Source organism: Capsicum annuum, chromosome 11 (assembly GCF_002878395.1).
Source record: "Capsicum annuum cultivar UCD-10X-F1 chromosome 11, UCD10Xv1.1, whole genome shotgun sequence".
Classification (NCBI taxonomy): domain Eukaryota; kingdom Viridiplantae; phylum Streptophyta; class Magnoliopsida; order Solanales; family Solanaceae; genus Capsicum; species Capsicum annuum.
The window spans coordinates 105,018,916-105,033,277 of NC_061121.1; the positions used below are offsets into that span (position 1 = coordinate 105,018,916).

Here is a 14,362-nt window from a genome sequence, read left to right on the forward strand (position 1 = left end):
CCTAGTTGTTTTTCTCCTTTAGTGCTCTTGGATGATGAACTTAGACTGATAATAGGGTCATGATGTGTTTAGAATCTATTAAATTCGTAAGGTTAAGTTTAGGGGTGTGTAAGGAGTGCCAAAGGACTTAATTGCCCTCAAAATAACCCAAAAATGGAGTGTTTAAGTCACTTGAAACCATAAGATATGCACTGCATATGATATTGCATATATTTACATAGGTGCCGCATATGATATCGCCTATATTTACATAGGCGCCGCATATGCTATCGCATATGCTTTCCAGTGGCCATGTGCAATTGGTTAGGCGACGTACTCTGCTTCGCAAGGCCATAACTCCTAGCTCGGGTCTCAAATTTTGGTGAATTGGTATCATTGGAAATCTAATTCTATTCTCTATAATTTTGTGGGTAGAAATATGCAGAAATACAACATATTTATCAAGTTATTCTCATTCAAAGATGACCCTTGCAAATTCAAATACTAAAACTTGATGGATTTTGAAACTCTTAGCTTCTATTACCTTAAGTGACTCATATAACCACACTCAACACATCATAATATCTCTTATAACTAGGAAACTCTTGGTAATTTAGGTGCCTAAATATGGCTTACAAAATTAGGGTTTTCACATAAACGAACAACGGTTCATTTTCTAGCTTAGAAAAGTGTGGGGCATTACAATTATGTAGACTATATAAACCTTGGTAGATATTAGAGGATAAAGGATAATTTATGGTTAAATTTTTATAGCAGTACATAAGGCATGAAGAGCACCCAAATAAAATCCTTAAGGAGATTTAGGTAAAAGAGATACCTTTGAAATTTGTTTTTTATGTGTAGATTATGGAAGTTTAAAATCCCTATAGATGATAGAAAAATAAGATGGAGATATAAAAGACCATCATGATGTTGATGTTAGATAAACCTAGGCCAAGAGACCATGACCTATGCGTTCCTAAGATCACAAGTTGTTAAAAGGACTTCGTCCTATTTTTTTGTAAGTTTCAACATTGAAGGATTACCTTTGAGGGAGGTAATCAGGATATGGTGAAATGTAGAGGTTAAAATAGGAATCAAACCATACTATCAAGCTTTGTAAATCATAATAGTATGGGAACTATAGAGAAGGAGGAATAGCAACAAAAATGTTGAAAAACATGTCAATCCCAAATATTTCCACAATAGTACTAGGAATATGCACATGTTACTAAGAGTAAAGAAACCACATAGACGTTTTTCATATCGTTGGATAGGGATGTTGAAAGAGTTGGAGGATTTTTGTCCTAAGGTTAAGGGGACCAAAATTCTATGGGAATTTCCTATTGGGTTGGGTTAAATACAGTATAGATGGAGCATCGATAGGAATCCTGGACTAAGATCTTATGCCTATTGCTTAAGAAATTTAGATGGAGATCTTACATATTCAGAAAGGGAAAGAATGGAGGATACCACCAACATAGAAGCATAAACAAAGACAATATTAGAAACATGTAAACATTGTAATAAAGTACATCATATTTAAGTAAAATAAAAACTGATCTTTTGTTGTTAAATTGTGTTTAGTTAGGAGAATAGGCATGCCCAAAAAAATAGGCATGCCTTTGAAGCGTTGCAGCATGGGTAGTAAAAATGCAACAACTTATAGCTACTAGGTAAAGTATAATGAGGGAATATTACAAATTAGAAGATTACTTGTCAAACCTTGACATAAACAATGTAAATTATAGCTACATAAATTTTTAAAGCATCAAAATAATAAGAAGAAAGTTAATTAATAGTAATAGTTTGAAATACATGTTTATAAGTGTCACCAAGCAAAGAGTGAAGGGGATAGAAAGGCTAAAACATAAGTTTTTTGCACAAAGAGCATAATTACAAAGTCCTCAAAGGAAATAAAAAAGTGAAAATTCTAGCTAGCTAAGTGTACTACTACCAACAAAAAGGATTCACGACAAAATAGAAGGGTCGTAAGGTCAGATTAAATTTGTGGATCTTAGAAGTTGTAATAATCATGTTGTGACAGTGACAGTGCATCAAAGCTACCTATTTACCCTATTCCAGCTCCACCCATGAATAAGTTAGATTACTAGATATAAAACATGTAATGACCCTCTAGTTTATTTCCTTGATTTGCATGCATTTATAAAATTTTGAGCCTTTCAATAGCGGATATAGGTCATTTATGATAAGTCAGAACTGTCGGTTCAGTTATCGGTCTATTTGTTTGAATTTTAGGCCTATTTCCTTATTTTTAAGCTTTTGATGTTTAGGATTTAGACTGGCTATAACTTCTAGTAGATCACCTTAGATGAGAATACCAATAGTTCCATTATCTCCATAATGTTGAATTTAGTATAGAGAGGCCCTTGGTTCAGGTTCTGAATCTTTCAAACTTATTTTAGGCTATTAGATAGATTGTATGAAAATAAAACAATAGATGTGGGGCCCATACTTAGTCAAAATGATCTCAAATAAAAATTTTAATGGTTCCATTGAGTCCGAAACATCAAATTTGGTATGGTATCATATTTTGTTTGCACGCCTAGGTTTTTGAACAAATCTGAAGCACCTAGACGGAGTCCGTTTGGACTCTGAAGAAATTTGGGGCATCAGGTTGTTGATGTGACTAGTTAAGTGATCATATGACTGCTTAAGTGATTTTATACGATATAGTATCGCTTAAGCAATCATCACAGATGCAACATAGTATTACTTTAGTGACATTGACCACTTGGTCAATGGTCTCTTAAGTGATTATTGTGTCCACTTAAGTGGGAATCACTTAAATGTCCTGGGAGTCACTTAAGTGATACCCGACAATCTTGGCATATCATTTAAGAGTTAGTGGGGTCGCTTAGGCAGTTGTTTCTTAAGTGATGGGGTGACCGCTTAAGCGGCTCTTGGTGGCCTTAAAACTCTTTTCCCCACCTAATTTTCCAACATTTTCACACTAAGGTGAGTTCTCAAAGAGAGGAAAAGTGAAAAATCATCCAAATAAGTTAAGGTAATCTAACCTAATTCTCCTTGGTCATTTGCAATTAATTTTTCCTTCAATTTCCATCCTAAAGAATGGTAAAATTCTTAGAAATTAGGTCTTGAATTCCTAAAATTTAAGGGTTGATTTTAGACTCAATTTACTCTCTATTTATTCTTAAATTTTGAGCATATATTCCTTCATATTCCTTTTCCTTTGAAGGACCTCATGATGGATTCAATTTTTTAATTTATTTATGGGCCCTAAGGCTAGTTCTTGGTCTAAAATATGATCTGACACTCAATATATCAATATAGGTATCATTTTACTTCTAACGGCTGAGAGATTACTATTTTTATAATGTGACAGTATTGGCATTATAGAGTAAAGATGAGTGATTTGTAGATAATTCAAGGATTGTGGTTCAGCACCAAGGTAGACTTATGTCTAATCTTTTTCATAAGATAGTGTATTATATCTATTTCATGTTGGATAATATGTTAGGATGTGATATTGGGTAGAACACCATGACTTAGCCTACTCAATGAGTTTGGGGGCCATAAGGGTAATTAACCCTTGAAGTGAAATACTTATTATGCTTCTAGAATTCTATTACCCTAGGTTGGTAGCAATGTTAGGTATGGTTGAGATAAATGAAACTTTAGTATAATGTTTACTACAATACTCGATAGATTTTAATGGTTTTTCTCAAACTATAATGCTATGATTATGTTGGATATATTATTGGGACCAAGGCCATGTTATGATATTGGTTGGATTCTAGGAGTGCTTTATCCTTTTAAAGTATGTGTCCATAGTTTATAAATATTTGGGGGCTTATAATAGTATTATTTGGATAATGGTGATTGAGTGCATATAGTTGGTACATTTAAGCTCATTAATTGTAAATTGTACAATTCTAACTAAAAATATGGCTTTACTACTACTTTTCCTAAAAAGGGATTTATTTCCACTTTTTCATTTTAAAATGGATTTCTTCATAACAGGAATCGTACCATCTTAATGAATAACTTATGATCCTTTAAGACTGAGAATGATATTTCAGAGGTTTGACCAAGATAGATTCTGGTCCACAGTTTTGTTACTACTATTTACCTTGATCGTAAGAGATTTTGACCCATACCACACTTTTATAATAATTTAGTCTCGAATTTTACCTCGAGTAATAAATTTATATACTTACACACTTTTATCCATTGCTTCTAGCCCATGTACTTATATATATATATATATATATATATATATATATATATATATTGAAAATCTTGGTTTAGGACCAAGTTAGTGTATACGGGTACTCCTAAACCCTCTAGGGTTCTCTTCATCTATGAGCCATCATGTCAGAGAAGAGAGGTCATCATAGGTCCTACCTTTGTAAGCTGTCCAGTTGGAGAAAGTGTATACACTAGGCTATTTTATGGTATTTAGATCAGTTATGGTATTATGGAGTCACTTTGAATTCATCCTTGCAAGTGCATTGCCTATCACCAGTATGCACCTATATATATCATCCTTATAGGGGTTGCATAGGTACAGGTGATGAGTATGGCTTATGGTTTATTATGCGTCGATTGGATCTTTCGAGTTATGGAGCTCAATTTAGGTAATATTTTTTGTGCTAGCTGGTTACTTAAAATGTATTATTGTTGTTTCGATTAGCTTATGATAGGTTGGATTATTGGACTTGTATTGATATTTAAGGTATGATTCTAATTTGTTTTTCTTACAATTATTTTATTTTACCTGATTATCCCAAGGTTAGGCATTATGGTTTTAGACCCTAATTATGTTAGCACTAGTTCCTACTATGTTTAGGATTCCTTAAGATGCTAGTGTGACTACTATGATTAACTTTAACCTTTGAGTTAGCATTATTTATGTATATGTATCTATCTATAGTAGCTATGGTAATATAGTATATCCCTTTCTTCTTTTATTTATTCATGTTGTATATCCTTTCCTTTTCATTGTATATATACATACGTATATATATATCCTCCTTCCATTCGTTATTTATATATTGGTCAATGATCTACAGTATAGTGCTTAGGTCCCTGAGTATGGCTAGAATAGGATAGTTTATCATTACTACCTCTTTGATTTTACTATGTTAGTTTTCTAGATATTTAGGTGTAGTTTATATTACTTCTTTTATGTTATTTAGATTTGCACTATTGTTAAATCTCAATCAGTAGTTGCCTAATGAGTATCATATGTCTGGTACTTATACTACACTTCTGTAGACTGCAGATCATAATACGAGTTCTTTTCATTATCATATGCATCGTATTGAACATCAATGGTTCAGATACATAAGGTGAGCTCCTGATATTTAGAGTATTTCTATTCTCCCTCTTATGTACTAGAATAATCTCTATGTTGTATTTAGAGACTATTGTATCAGTATATTCATTTTGTACTTTATGTTGTAATCTTATTATATTAGAAAATCTTTTATTGACTCCACTAGGTTTAGGGACTATCTTGTGTATTTTAGTCTTTGTACTATATTTATTCTACAATCTTCCTTCATTCTCTTAGTAGTCTATTACTAGTAGTTTTGAACTACGGGTTGACTTACCTACTGGCGAAATATTGTAGATGCCATCATGACCTGAGAAATCAAGTCATAACAAATTGGTCTCGGAGCCTAGGTTTACCGATGTGTTGGTACAAGAACTAAGTATCTAGTAGATCCTATGAATTGGAGAGGAGATGATCATATCCTATCTTTAGGAGCCTATAAGGAGTTCTTAGGAAATTTTGTTTCGATTCCTTATCATGTGTCTATATTTCTATAAGCCTCAAGGATATTTTTTGATATTATTTTACCTAGATAGATGGTAAAAGGTTGTTGATAAATATAGATGGGACTTTAGCATGCATTTTTAGAGCTTCACCACAGCATCAGACCAGGGAGTCAAGGATAGATGTCAAAGATATTCAGCACTAGCCAAAGGATTTTAGGCTAATCCAGAATCTGATGGAGTTTATGATTGCTTTAACCCTTCAAGATTTAGCATTGGGGATCCCAAGTATTTTTGTTGATAAGTCATAGCCAGATACGAGGTTCATTTCATCGAGCAATTCTTATGCTAATGTTAGGTTTATTGGCATGCAGTAGGGTTATCTTTCAATTTCAAAGTATGATATTGTGTTTCTTAAATAGGCCAGACATATCCCTAAGTTATATCCTTCAGAGCATGACATAGTGCATGGATTTATTAGAGGATTGGCATTGCCTTTCTATTTAGCATCAAAGTATTTGATAGTAACTAAGTGTTCTTTCTCTTAGGTTTTTTATCATGGAATTACCACATGGAGGGCATGTATTAAGACTTATGAAGGTGATGGTAAGAGGTTATTTAGTAGGGAGTGCCCTCAGCATAAGTTGATTAGCCAGTTGGGGTTAGCTCGTATTTCACACCTGACCAGGACTTTAGGAGTTTGGTACAATTATAGTAAGATCGGTCACTAGTCTAGAAAGTGTCCCCGATATGGGATTATTATCCATTTGTCTATTTAAGATCAGTATTATTATGTTGTGGCACCTTTGGTTAGAGGCAGTGCGCGTAGTGCCTTAGTTAATAATTCAAACACCCAATTTGAGTTTGGACTTGCTCAGATTTATTCTCCCTCAAGCACGTCAGGCATGTGATTTTGGATTCTACCATGATATGTGCACCTTTATATCTTACCTTTGCTATTTTATTTATGTGTATTGGGGTTCTCATACCCATCGATGATTTCATGCCTTGGTAGGTTTATATCGACTATTGTCTGACTTGATATAGAGTTCATAATGATATGAATACCCCCATACATTACTTCTTTTAGTAGTGGATAGAGTGGATCAGAGTTGATATTTTCCCTATGGTTGTAGTATTTGGGTTCAAGTCCCATTTATCATGGCAATTGGCCTTCTTATGTCCCTATAGTGGTAGTTGAACATTTTTATTTTAGGTACCACCTATTCTTAATATTGATGTTTATATTGTTGTTGTTATTATTATTAGTGTTTGATGTTAAATCAATACTTTCTTGGTAGATGGTTAGTCTAGCATTATCTAGTTAGAACTCTCTTCCTCATGGTTCTTATTCTTTGGCTTGGGTAGCCTGCTTGGTTGGATGACTTCTCTATTACAGCAGTAAGGCTGGTTATTTTCCTCTTCTGTTGGGTATGTAGATTGGTTGTGGAGTCAATTATGGCAGTAAAGGTAAGTTAAGATTTTATGGTTCTATTATAGTTCTAAAGTTATTGATTAAATTGTGTAGCCTATTTCTAAGGTTGACCTATTTGGGGTTTGTTCTTCTAATTTGATTAGTTTATCATCTGGTAGTGGTTTTGATATTGATGTCTAGCGCTCTTGGATTCTTATTATAGGTTTTTTGGGTTCATATCTTGGTGATGGTTTGCTTTTGGTGCTGGTATGAGTTGGATACTCTATTCTTGTCATGATGTGGTTCTTATTATATATAGAGTTAGAGTATTGAAGATAGGTGACATTTACTATGACTTCTTCTTAAGTTGGTAAACTAGGTATTCGTTGTCAAGATAGAGTTTTGGATTGATTAGTTCTCATCTAAGGTTGCATATCTCTAAATTGTTAGAGTTTTTATTATTACTAGTGTAATTTGTAGCCTTGGTGAGTTCTAGTATATGCTCTGGTGGTTCATGCCCTCCAGTAAATGTGGAGTTAAGTATTTGTATTTTTAGGCGATGATTTATCCTTTGTTGTGATTTATTTCTCCATCTACATTTCAGTTTTGGCTCCAACATAAGCCAGTAGGCATATGTTTGATTTGGATACTAAGATTGATTGGGTATCTGGCCTTAGATTAGACTCATTAGCTCAATTTTAGATTTTCCTCCTTGAAATGGCAATTTAGAGGTTATCGCGTATTTGGAATATTAATTCTTACCCATCTTTAGGTTTAGTTTGGATAGTTAAGATCAAGCAATTCAACCTTGGTGTTGAGAATTTAGTTTGGAGTTGTAGAGTTTGGGTGCAGCTTTTATTTTCAGATTTGCCTCATTTGGTATTTCATCCATAGGCTAGCTGAGCCTACTTTGTGGTTACCTATTCGATCTTCTTTAGTTTAGATGGATTGAGGTTGATAGGTGTTCAGATGTTAGTTTGTTGGAATGGTATTTGATCCTTCTGCTTTGACCTTAATTTTTAGTTATCACTGGGATTTTGGATGATCTACTTAGCAAGAGTAGTATGCTTAAGTTGGATTCAACATGGCTTATTACTCAATTTATGGGATACCTTAGAGAGGATTATTCAGTGGTGTGTGTATGCTTTGGACTCCTGGTTTATAGTTTTGATGTTCATTTAGACCAGTTGTGACATTGGAATAGATTACAAACCTTGGTTATCTCTATTTGTGTGCCCAAGTAGCACCTTTGGGGTTTATTCTCATGCTTATCGTTATGGATTCTTGGTGGGTTAGCTTTAGTTCTTCAAGGTTAGTATGATTGAGTTGTGCTGATAGGACTCGGTGACTTTTTGCTTGATTTGGAGTAGATAACAGGTATGGAAAGGCAAAAAAAGGTTATCTTTGGCCTTGGAGTTTGTTGCATGACCCATACCTTGGGTTGCCTTAGGCTTAGATGGATTTTTGCTTAATTGTACTGGTATCAGTATGTTATTAGTGTGTTATGGCTCAGTTATGCGTGCATCAACCTTCCTCAATTCAGTTGGATGTGTTGTCTCTTCTTGGAGGTTATTAGGAAAGTTGAACTTGAAGCATGTGGGCCAGTACTTCATCCCATTGAGTTTTCATGCTTCTTCTATCCATTTGACTATTGTGGAAGAAAGTCCCTTTAGTAGTGGATATTGTAATGACCCACTAGATGATTTCCTTGATTTGTGTGCATTTGTGGTATTTTGAGCCTTCCCGCAGTGGCTATAGGTCATTTATAACTTGCTAGAACTATCGGTTTGGTTATCGAATAGTTTATTTGGATTTTAAGCTTATTTCCCTATTTTGGATTTTCGACTATTTAGAATATGTTCTTGGGCCAAAATTCCTAGTGCATGACCTCAAATAAGAAGTCCGACAGCGCCATCTGTTTCAAAATGTTGAATTTAGACTAATAGAACCCTTGGTTCAAGTCCCGAGTCTTCCATACTTGTTTTGTGCTATTGGGTAGATAGTCCAATAAATAAAACAATAAGTATGGGACTGACACTTAATCAAAACAATCTCATATGAAGGTTTTGATGATTCCATTGAGTTAGGAACATCAAATTTTGTATGGTAGCATATTTTGTTTGCACGCACGGGGTTTCGAATGAATTACAAGCACCCTATTGGAGTCTTCTGGACTCGAAAGGACTCTTGTGTATCAGGTTGCTGATGCAACCACTTAAGCCATCATATGACCGCTTAAGAAGTCATCATGTATGCAATATAGTGTCTCTTAAGTGATATTAACCACTTGTTCAATGAATTCTTAAGCGAGCATCACTTAAGCGGCCTTGGAGTCACTTAAACAATACCCGCCAATCTTGACAGATTGCTTAAACAATAGTGGAGCTTCTGGTTGTTTCTTAAGAAACAAGGTGACCGTTTTAGTGGTTGTCTCTTAAGCGATAGGGTGACCGCTGAAGCAGTAGCTGGTGGCTTTATATCACCTTTTTCCCACCAGATTTTGCAATATTTTCACACCAAATTGAGAGCTAAAAGAGAGAAAAAGTAAGAAATCATCCACATAAGTTAAGCTAACATAACTCTCCTTGGTTATTTCCAGTTAATTTCTCTTCAATTTCCATCCTAAATCATGGTGAAATTCTTAGAAATTACGTCTTGAATTCCTAAATTTAAGGGTTAATTTGAGACCTGGTTTTTGCTCTGTTTGTGCTCAACTTTTAAGCACACATTCTTTGTCCTTTGAGGGACCTGGTGATGGGTTCTATTTTGGATTTTTTGTGGGCCCTGCAGGCCCATCTTGACCCAAAATTTGACTTGGCCCTTAATATAGCAATAACGGTCTCATTTTACTCTGAATAATTTATAGATTACAATTATAATAGTGTGATGGCATTTTGGGATCTTAGAGTAAATAAGGATATTTATGGGTGATTCAAAGATTGTGGTTCAGCATCGAGGTAGGCTTTGGTCTACTCTTAGTCAAGAGATAGTGTAATATATATGTTGCATGTTAGATAGTGGTGTTTGGATGTAAAATTGTGTAAAACACTATGACTTAGCCTAATCTATGAATTTGGAGGCTAGAAGGGTAATTTACCCTTAAAAAGGTTAAATACTCATTATGCTTCTAGGATTATACTACCCTAGGTTGCTAGCATGTTATGTATGATTGAGACTAATTAACCTTTAGTATAATTTTTACTATAATACATAGCAGATTGTGATGATTTTTCTTAGACTATGATGTTATGGTTTTGTTGAATATATTATTGGGTCCAGGGACATATTGTGATATTGTTTGGATTTTGAGAAGTGGTTTATCCATGTAAAGGACGTGGTTGTAGTTTATAAACATTTAGATGCTTATAATTTTATTGTTAGATACTGGTGATGACATGCATAGATTTGATGCTTTCGTGCTCACTAAAATGGTAAATGACATGATTCCAACTAAATATATGATGTTACTAACTCTTTTCAAAAATAGAGGTTTATTCCCACTTTTCACTTTTAAAATAGATTTTTCATAATGGGAATCGTACCATCTTAATGAATAACTTATGAGCCTTTGAAACTAGAAATGAAGTTCTAGAGATTTGATTGAGATAGAAGTCGATCCATGGTTTTTCTACTACTATTTATGATAATTTAGTCTCAAAGTTTACCCAGGCATTGGTTTATGGACTCACACTCTTTTAGCCACGATTATAACTCGTGCATTATATATATAGACACATACATATCACTGGTACTTGATGAATTATATTGATGATGATGATAATGGTTATTAGAAATCTTAGATAGAGACCAGTTAGGTGTATATGGGAACTCCCAAACCCCATAGGTGCCCTTTTGTCCATGAGCCATCATGCCGGAGAAAAGAGGTTGTCGTAGGTCCTTCCTTTGTGAGTTTTTGAGTTGGTAAAGGTGTATACATAAATTTATGGTACTTGGCTCGGTTATGGTATTATGGATTCACTTTCCATTCATCCTTGCATATGAATTGCTTGTCACCAGTATGTGCCTATGTCTATTAGCCTTATGGGGGATTGCATAGGTATAGGTGATGAGTATGGCTTATGATGTGTTATATTCTAATTGGACCTTCCGAGTTATGGGGCCTAATTTAGGTATTATTTTTTTGAGTGAACCGGTTACTTTACATTGTATTATTGTTATTATGATTACCTCTTAATAGGTTAGATTATTGGACTGATATTGATATTTGAGGTATGATTTTGATTCCTTTATCTTATGGTTAATCTATTTCACATGATTATCCCATGGTTAGGTATTATGATTTTAGACCCTGATTATGTTAGCACTAGTTCTACTATGGTTAGGAGGCCTTGAGATGCTAGTGTGACTAAAATGATTAGGTTGTACCTATGAGTTAGCCTTGATTATGTATATATATCTATCTATAGTAGTTATGGTATTACCATATAACCCTTTCTTTTTTCATTTATAATGTTGTATATCCATTCCTTGGCCGTGTTTACACATATACATACATACATGTATGTATGTATATATATATATATATATGTATATATATATCCTTCTTATGTTCATTTTTCGTATATTGGCCATTGGTATACAGTATAGTACCTCCTTAACTTTGTTATGTTAGTTTCTTGGATATTTGGGTGTAGTTTACATTCCTTCTTGCATGTTATTTATATTTGCATTATCTTTGAAGATCAGTCATCAGTTGCCTACTAATTTCCATGTGTTTGTACTCATACTACACTTTTGCAGCCTGTGGCTCATAGTATGGGTTTTTTTCATTGTTGTGTGGGTCGTACAAAGAAGCTATGGTTCAGAGACATAAGGTGAGCTCCTGGCATTTGGAGTATTACTATTCTCCCTCTTATGTCCTAGACTAATCTCTATGTTGTATTCAGAGACAGTTGTATAGTATATTCATTTAGTACTTCATGTTGTAGTCTCATTATATTAGAAGCTCTTGTACTGATTTCACCAGGTTTTGAGATTAATATTATGTATTTTAGCCTTTTTACTATATTTATTCTGCATTCTTCCCTCATTTCTCTTGGCAGTCCGTTACTAGTAGTTCCGGACTACAGGTTGTCTTACCTATTGGCTAGTTATAGTAGGTTCCATCACGACCAAAGTGAAATTGGGTATGACAAAACATCACAAGAAGAAGGAACAATGAAAAACATACCAAATGATGTACTACAGTTCCAACTGATGAAATCTTTCAACAAAATACATGGAGATAATAATGCCTCGTTCACTAGCGAACACCACTGCAAAAACATAGAATCAAGAGAGGTGAATATAAGGAGGAGTTTCTTAAGAAAATGAAGAGAAGAATACAAATCAAAGTTATGCAAGCTGAGAAATTAGCACAAGATAAAGATCATAGCATGGTATTTACCATCCAAAGAAAGACGAGGAGCAAGCAATGATTCTGCAATGGAGGCAACATTTTTTAGATGTTCAAAGGGTTTGACAAAACTATTGAATTGAGAAGCCCTAGCATATATTTATATGTAATAAGGTTGGGTCAAAGGAGGTGGGCTTTTTCTATTTTTGGAGATCTGCCTTCCTTTTGTATTATTTAGATAGAATTAGTCTTTGTCCCAATTGTGTTATTTTTAATTACATAAATAATATCCCAGAATTCTCTTGAAAAAGTTTCTCAAATGAGCCGTACTTGGTTAAGGCTATTCAAAGTGACACTGATTAAATGGATCGAATATTGTTACTTCCGAACAAGTTTGTTTTGTTTGTTTGGGTGCACACCGTAAGGGCCATCATGAGAACTAATATTATCACTGAGGCCAGATGATGGTTGAACTTGTTTTCAAAGGATCTATGCCTCTTCGAATGTAATAGGTGTGGACTTCTAGTAGTCTCTTGTGATTGTTTGTGTTCTGGATAGGGTGAGCTTGAATGTGGCAAAGCAAATAACAGAAGAGGAAAGGAATCCTACTATCATTCAAAAGATATCTTCCTTCATTCACTAGTCACAAAGTTATGTTAGAGGATATGAATGATAGTGGAGCCGAAGATAGTTTGGACTTAGTGTGACCAAACTTTCAACCCAATAAGAGTGAAGAGGCATCACTGAAAGAGCAAAACAGCTAGGTGCAGACAGGGAGAATAGTGGGGCTTAGGATATTAGGGGATGAGGGATTGTCCCCCTTGGTTGTTAGGGCCTTTTAGGAGATTAAAGGTATACCTTGCTTTCGTAAAGGACTTACCACTGAAGATGCACATGCCTCCCTGAGGTTACACCTTCTCCAGTACCACGGCAGGTCTTTTTGATCAACATACTACTTAAGATTCCCTAGATTAAGCCCACATGTAGAGTTGAAGAAGAGGGATTTCAGGACCATATACCCGTATGTGTATAAAAGGGTGTGAAGATCATCGCTAAGCTATTTGGTTTGAATAAAAAGGCTCTAAGGTAAAGACATCAGACACACAGGAGTTTCCTTTTTTAGCACACTAGATGAGGATGGTCCTGGCTTATTGGGTCTTGAAGATGACATGGGGAACTAGTCCCTATCATGGTATTCCCTACCCCCATGCCATATTATTCATATTTGATGGTTTTGGCCCCTGCATGAGCATTTATAGACATTTTTTATTATATCATATTTTTGAATAACTAACATTATTTTGACTATGTTTTTGATATCGTTGGTGGAATGTTGGGATAATGTCCTTGTTTGTTGGCTCATACTTTTTATGGAATCCTAGTACTAAAAATTTCCTAAAAATCATAGAATTTAAGAAAAGATGAAAATTCACAAGGTTGGCAGCTTACTGCCTTATGGCCGCTACAGCTGTCCCCCAGCTACTATAGCAATATTGTTATGGATATTGGGAGGTCTATTCTAGAAATCTAGATACTTTAGGTGTAACTTTCTACGGGTGTTATGGACCACTATAGTAGTCCCACTTTAATAACACCCCCTCCACTATAGCAGCCCTCAACCAGGGACCTGGAGAAATTTTTTATCTCCCCACCCTTTTAGCGTGATATAGTAATAGCAACACGATGTTGTGGTTCAAACTTCACGTACGACAGATACAGCTACCAACCATAGTCTTTAGCCACCAAAATTAGTAATTTCACTTCTACAATTATTAAGGATGAGAACCTCACTAAGTAACTAAATCAATGCCCTATTCATTAGCATTAAGCTTATAACTAATGCACCA

General features: G+C 34.7%; 1 long non-coding RNA gene across 1 annotated transcript in view; it reads right to left on the reverse strand.

The window, feature by feature from the left end:
* LOC124888480 overlaps window positions 1-13,753 on the reverse strand; it is a 17,694-nt gene extending 3,941 nt beyond the window's left edge. Inside the window, exons 1-3 of the long non-coding RNA XR_007046739.1 lie at window positions 13,396-13,753; window positions 12,567-12,599; window positions 12,351-12,435 (exon numbers count right to left, since the gene is read on the reverse strand). This is a non-coding gene — a long non-coding RNA (uncharacterized LOC124888480). The remainder of the gene's footprint in view (window positions 1-12,350; window positions 12,436-12,566; window positions 12,600-13,395) is intronic.
* Window positions 13,754-14,362: the final 609 nt, after the last annotated feature.